This window comes from Rousettus aegyptiacus, unplaced genomic scaffold (genome assembly GCF_014176215.1).
Source record: "Rousettus aegyptiacus isolate mRouAeg1 unplaced genomic scaffold, mRouAeg1.p scaffold_m13_p_12, whole genome shotgun sequence".
Classification (NCBI taxonomy): Eukaryota; Metazoa; Chordata; class Mammalia; order Chiroptera; family Pteropodidae; genus Rousettus; species Rousettus aegyptiacus.
Genome location: NW_023416287.1, coordinates 68313027 through 68319829, shown reverse-complemented (window position 1 = coordinate 68319829; position 6803 = coordinate 68313027).

Below are 6803 nucleotides of genomic sequence, written 5' to 3'. Positions count from 1 at the left end.
CCCTAATTTCCTACTCTACCTCTAAACTTTGCTATTTTAAACCATAGTCTACTAGAATATAGTGAAAAATGTATGGTTCTAAAGCAAGACTCAAATAGTGTTTTTCCAAGTTCAGAGTTCAAGTAAATGACAGAATAAAGATTTGGACCCAAGAGTCCTGACTCTAGGTTTAGTGGTTGATCTACTACCACCTTATGAATGTTTAATCTCAGGTGAGTTTTCCCAAAATGGTGGCTTCTGGCTTTGAACACCTTACATTCATCATTTCCACTGTCTCTACCTCATAGGCAACCGAGGTTCACTAAGGGCCTCATTGTATGAGTTTTGGACTCCGTGTGTGTGCGTGCGTGCGTGCGTGTGTGTGTGTGTGTGTGTGTGTGTGTGTTTGGTTAACACCTAGCACTAATCAAAGAGGTTAGAAGGGACCGTCGGGATAAACAGAATATTTACTGTCCAAGGCCTAGCTCAAGCTTCTGGCCATCAGCCCACAGAAAGCTCATGCTGCACTAAACTCAAAGCATTCTTGGTCTATGGCTCTCATTTGGCAATGAAACATAAGGTCTAATGATGTATCTTATCCGTCGTCATTTTTCATGTGTTTATGTGACTCCCCCATTGGATTATCAGCTTAAGAGCAGAGACAAGCTCACCCCCTCAGCTCTTATCAAAGGGCTGAACATAAAGAAGCTGCCAAATGGATTTTAGTTGATGACTACTCTACACCATGGGTATGAAACCCTAAAACTACACACTTTGGTAAACTCATAATAGTTTCAATGAAATGAAAACGTCACCTAAGTCAGCTTCTAATCCATTGAGTGAGTGTAAGACAGGTTTCGGACAGTCGATATCATGGATTTCATTAGATATCAGAGGTGCAGAGGACTTCACAGGTTGTCTAACTCCAACACTTTGCTTTACAGATGAAAACTAGGCTGGCAGATGTGAAGTTACTTGTTCAAGGACACACCACAAGTTGATGGCACAACTGGATCCCAGAACGCACACTGATTCCACCTTTCCTCTTCTGCCATCTCCCCTGTAAGCTATGACCAGCCTTCGAGAAAGAGACTTTGAGACAGGATATCAACTTCCTAGTCAGGGAGTTTTTAATTTGGCCGTGAAATAGAGGCTTGTGCTTCCTCAATATCATTCCTTGGCTTTTTTCTAGTAATTTTAAGATTTTTTCCCCCCAAGTCATCTCTGGACCTGTAATCTCCCAAACTGCTTGTCCACCATCACTCCAGGTCTCCACAGGAGGGAATCATCGGTGGAGTGGCTGTCAAATATCAAGAATATTCTTTGCAACATGCTTCTAACCAGGCTAGATCTCTAGACCTTGCTGTTTCCTGCCTTCGCTCTCTGCTTTGGATTCTGACCACATCTTTCTCTCCATACTCTGGTGTCACTCGGCATCCAGTTAGCGGGCTGTTAGCTTCTTCCTCCCCATGCTGCTTCCTTTTCCCTTTCCCGTGAGCAGACACTTTGCTCACAGGCACCATCCCCCATCTGGCCCCAGTCCTCTCACAGCCCTTGACTTTAGTCCTCCGCCTCCCTCCCTGCTGGGAGTTCCTTGGCTAGTCCTTCTAAGGTGCAAGGCCCCTCCTTATCAAGCAGCTCTTCTCCAGGGAATCTCTTATAAACAATCAAATCGAATATGACTTTTTTCTTTGCTGAGTTGATTTATATAACACTTGGTAAATACTATACTATTCTTATTTATAATTGGGAATCCATTTCTTATGGTATATGTGGCAATTTTTTATAAAAACAATTTGGATCATCAATCTAGAAGTCCACATTACATCCTGTATTACAATATTGTACTCAAGGTGGAATCAGATTAAATTTTGATTCACAGTGCCTCAGAAAAAAGTGGTTTACATACCACTTTTATTTTCTGTAAAAGATGCTATTGCAGCACAAAAATTCTGACATGATCCAGTACTCCAGACAAGGTGAGTTACAAAATTTAAAAGTTAAAGAGAAACAAAAACCCAAGCGGTGGCTTATTAAAGAATAGGAGAAAGGAGGTAATGAGAGAGACTACTTTTCAAATTAGCCCTTCGTTTTTACAGAGAAAACAGACAGATAATTATTTTTTATAAGGTGCCCAGCCTGTCTCCACAAAGTCCTCAGTGTCCTCCCTCAAAATGCTGAGGTCTCCAGCCATGCATAAAATTCCCACTCTCTATCCCATATTAGCTGTGACCCGCCTCAGGCCTTGCTCTGTTTTGTGCTTACTCAAGGCATATTGTATTAATTCCTTCTCTCTTTTCCTGAAGTGACTTCCTCTATCTCGGCTTTCTTTTCCCCCCAGTTTCAAAGCTGCAGGTTTTCTGAACTAACTCAAAGGTCCTTTCTTCCCCCCTTCTATCCCTACCCCTCATGCCATAACTTTTCCTTCCTACCAGTCCTCTGGAGTTTCTTAGCAGTAGTTGCCAATTAACCACCAAGATAACCAGTGTGTATGGTGCCCTTTCAACTAAGACCCGCCCCTTCATCTAATCAATTACCTGGGAGGGCAAAGTCTCTGCCCCTTAGTCCATGGACCATATATGGGCACAGACTCTATACTGTCCCCTTTTAGGAACTAAGGGGTTTTAATACAAGGGAAGCCCTGCCCTCAAGCAGCTTATAGTCTAGGCAGAGAAAAGTCACATACACGTGGAAGGAAACGAAGCATACAAAGTAGAAAAGAGCCATCTAGGGTACCTAATGGCATAGTCAGTGGGAACTAGCACACGGAAAGAAGGAAATGACCCGCAGGAAGATACGGGCAGGAAAGGCCATTGGGGGCTTCGAGACTGTTGGCTCTCAGAACAGGTGACACGCTAATCTGCCTAGAAAGTGAGGGAGAGCTGGATGCCATGCCCGCCTTTGCGGCCTTTCTCCTTGCACCACATGGCAGTCTTAAGAAAGCAACAAAGCTCCAACAGCCAAGTACAGTCAGAAGGAGGTTTGGGGGTTAATGAGTTTTGTTAGCATGTTACTTTAATTGCTGTCGTTATTTCTGTACATATGCCTAGAGGCTTGCAGTGAATGCATTTTATTATTAATATTAAGCATTTTGTATAGCACTTTCTGTTTGCAAAGTACTTTACAATCATTAATTAGTTATTCCTCCTGACACCCTAGCGAGGTGAGCCAGGGCTCATTTACTCCCCGGCTCAGTTATAAAGGACAGCCCCAGTGTGTTGAGGTTAAATGACTTGGCCAAGGTCATCAGGCCCATCAGGGAAAGGTTAGGATTTGAATTTCTCTGTTTCCCTTCAGGCTGGGGCTGATGCCGCTGGACCCAGCAGCTTCCCTGGACCGAGCTCATAAATGTTACAATAAATAAATAAATGGAGCTGGAGGCAGAAAAAAATAGTTCCAAGGTTTCATGGCTAAGGCCTGGGGACACCTCTGTCACCATGGCATGGAACTAAAAATTGCTGAGAGAAGACCAAAACTGAACTTCAGTAATAACATAACCTTCGCATGCTCGTAGCCGGTTTTAACGGGTCCTCCTGGAGACCCTTGTTGTCCTTATTGCTGGCTCCTTTGAGTTTCCTTTGCACATTCCTTTTTAACTCTGAAAGCATTTACTGCCCAAAAGGCCTCTTAGATGTATAATAATGCGGTGATGCCTGGAAGAGCGCCGTGTCAATTTAATTTGAACCAATTTGACAAGTCTGATACACTTTCAGGACAGCAGCCCACCGCGTGATGACACAAGGTTTCTCTAGTTAGGTTCTTACCCTCGCTATTTCTCCTGCAGGTAATTACCTCAGATCAAGAGACCGATTGTAAACGTGTTACGTTTTGCTGACAACACAAAGCTGGGGAGAAACAGGAACTCCAGTTTGAGAGGCAAGGAAAATGCAACACGATGTGCTTCCCTCTCTGAGCTGCTATGTGGCAAATGAAATTCAGTATTGACAAACACACATTAATGCCACTGGCCAGGGAGAGAGGTGGATGGAAAGTGCTGACCTGCTAAGGAAACGGCTTCTAAAGGTGTCCCTGGACCACTCTGTTCGAAAAATCACAGAGGGGATCATTAGAGCCAAAAGGCTCTGGGAGTTGTCTTATTTTAAATATAATACATCAGTTTGGAAAAGAGGTTTTTTTACCCCCCACTTCTTTTCCCACACCTGCCCACGCCCACTCTTTGGTACTTCTGCCAATTGGAGTAGCTCTTAAAGACATTTCTCAGGGATTAGTGATCAAAGCCGACATCCTGTAAGGAAATAGAGATTTTCTAAAAACAGGAGTACCCAATTTAAATCCCCTTATGGCAGATGTTTTTTTAAAAGCAAAACCTGTTTTGCCTCAATGCGGGCAGGACAAGCTCAGCCTTGATTTATGCTCATTACTCTCACAATCTTCCTTTCAGATGTGAGAGGGGATCATGACTGTTCAGTTTGTAGCACATTTCTCACTTTTGTTTTTATGGTATTTCCAGAAAAATGTCACAGAACCAGATGGGCCACCTTCCCCCGCAACTCCCAAAGTTAGCTTTACCTTCAAGGAGAAAAAAAAACACCATAGATGGTTTAGCACATACTTTGCAAGATTTCCTTTGGTTTGTTTACTTGTTTTAAGCGCTCTTTCTATTTTCTGAAATGAGCACATACTAAGGATCTATCGCCCTGCTTAGTGCCTGGTAAATTGCTGTTGGCTGCAGCTAGTGGACACATGAAGAAAAGATATCAGGAAACTTAACCATCTAGGTGAGGGAAGAAGATAGCTTTTAAACTAATAACTTGGCTCAGCTCTACTAGAGATAGACAGTCTCAGAAAATGACAGAGAGTGCTACAGGAATTTGTGGGTTGGGCATAAGAATAACCTACTGGGAAATCACAGAGAAAAAAAGCTTTGATCGAGGCCTTGAAAAAATTAATCTACCTACACACACATACCCAATTTTTTGTACTAATCTGAAAGTCTCATTTGACCTAGAATTGCTGACCTGTGCCCTTTGAATTCTATTTGATGCTGTTGGGGAGGAGGGAATTCCCCCTCTACCCTTTTTGAGTTCTTAAGGCTAGACAAGTAATAAAATTGACACAAGACTAGATTAACAGGACAAAAACCAATGTAAAAGGTGCACACGGAGACTATAGATGATGTTCAGAGAAATGGTGGACCAGCCATCTTTTTATCCTTCTTAGACAAAAAATACAATAAATTTATAAAAAATGGACAAGACAAAAAAATAGTGCTCATTAGGAAAGGATCTAAGCAAGGTCTGGGTATTCGTTAGCGAAGAATCTAAACAAAGTTTGGCTTGAGAGTAAATTAGTAAAGAAGTAACAAGGTTTGCTTATGCAAGCTCTTCGGTCCTGGATTCCTTAACTCTAGTGATAAGTATGTCTCTCTCAGCTCCCCTGGAGCAAGGAGGGCACTTTTCACAGGGGAGATTTATTTCCTGCATTCAAGAAACAAGGGGTGGTCAACATGCCTTTCTGATACTGACCGCTTGTCAAATATTTTAATTCAAGATGTAATCAAAACGTGATTGTGTGATTTGGAGGTGGCCTGTCCTGTGTTCCAACAATGCTTTCAAGATTCCAGAAGCCAGAGAAGAATTTAGTTTGGGATTAACTTGATTCATACTGAAAACATCTCAGGCCCGGCTCTGTATTTTTAGTTTCCTAAGCATAAGCACTCATTGTTGGATATAAAGAACTAAGTTCTCTTTGGTGTGACTTTGTTCCTTCGAAGAGGCTTTAAATCCCTGAGCTGACACCCAAAGCTCTTTAGCTCTCCTCTTAAAGCTCTCACAGGGCCCTGAAACTCCCAGAGGAAGGCAGGTCATGGTTCCTCCTGGAGATTGCTCATCATCAATGCCCCTGGCAGGTGGCAACCCTTTCTGGTGGCTCTTCTCTTTCCTCTAATACCCAGTCCACCTGATCGCTAATCAGATCTTCGCAGAGTGGCAGTCTGTCATTGTACAGATTCTTTTTCGGTGTCTGCTATGTGCCAAAGTGTAGTTTGTTTGAATAGTCTTTAGTTAGAATTTGGAAATAATAGCAAGTATTATTAAACACCTAATGTTATTGCGTATAATGTGCTATGCTAAATGCACTGCAGCATTACTTCATAAAATCTCCATAAAAGCCCTATGAAGTAGGTGTATCTATTATTTCCATGTTTAATATGAATAAGCCCAGGCTTAGAGAAGTTGCTAAGAATTTGAAGGTTAAGTAATTAATAGTTGACTGTGGCAAGGTTGAAAGCAGCTCTGACTTGAAACCTTGTGTTCCTCTATATGAACAAAGAAGATGATAATACAAAATATGTGCAGAATTGTTCTTTTTGCATCTCATCTGCTTAAACCCATGAAACTTTGGAGTTAAGAAAAAAGACATGTAAACAACCAAAATAGTTATCAAAAATCCCATGCACAACCTTTGATGCATAAGAGAATCATTCAGGCCCTCATTCTATGACTACTGATTCTTTCATAAACAGTCATCATCCTTGGTTCCTATTACTTCCCAAAGCACATCAGAAAGAAAATTCACACCTCTTTTAACTTATAAAAAAAAATAAAGTTGGTAGACATTATAATTATATTCCCAAGGAAATAATACTGGTAAGTAGAAGAGTCAGGAGACAAATGTCAATTTGTCTGAGTCCTAACTCTAGTTTTTGAGAGTTTTTCAAATATAGTTAATAAAATCAAATTCAAATGTTAAATTAGTCTTCAGGATACTAAATGGGTCCTTGTATAGAGGGGATCATAAATTATGGCTTGCTACAATTTCAGAAAGACTCCTCTAATCTAAATCCTTATTTAATAGTTGAGCTC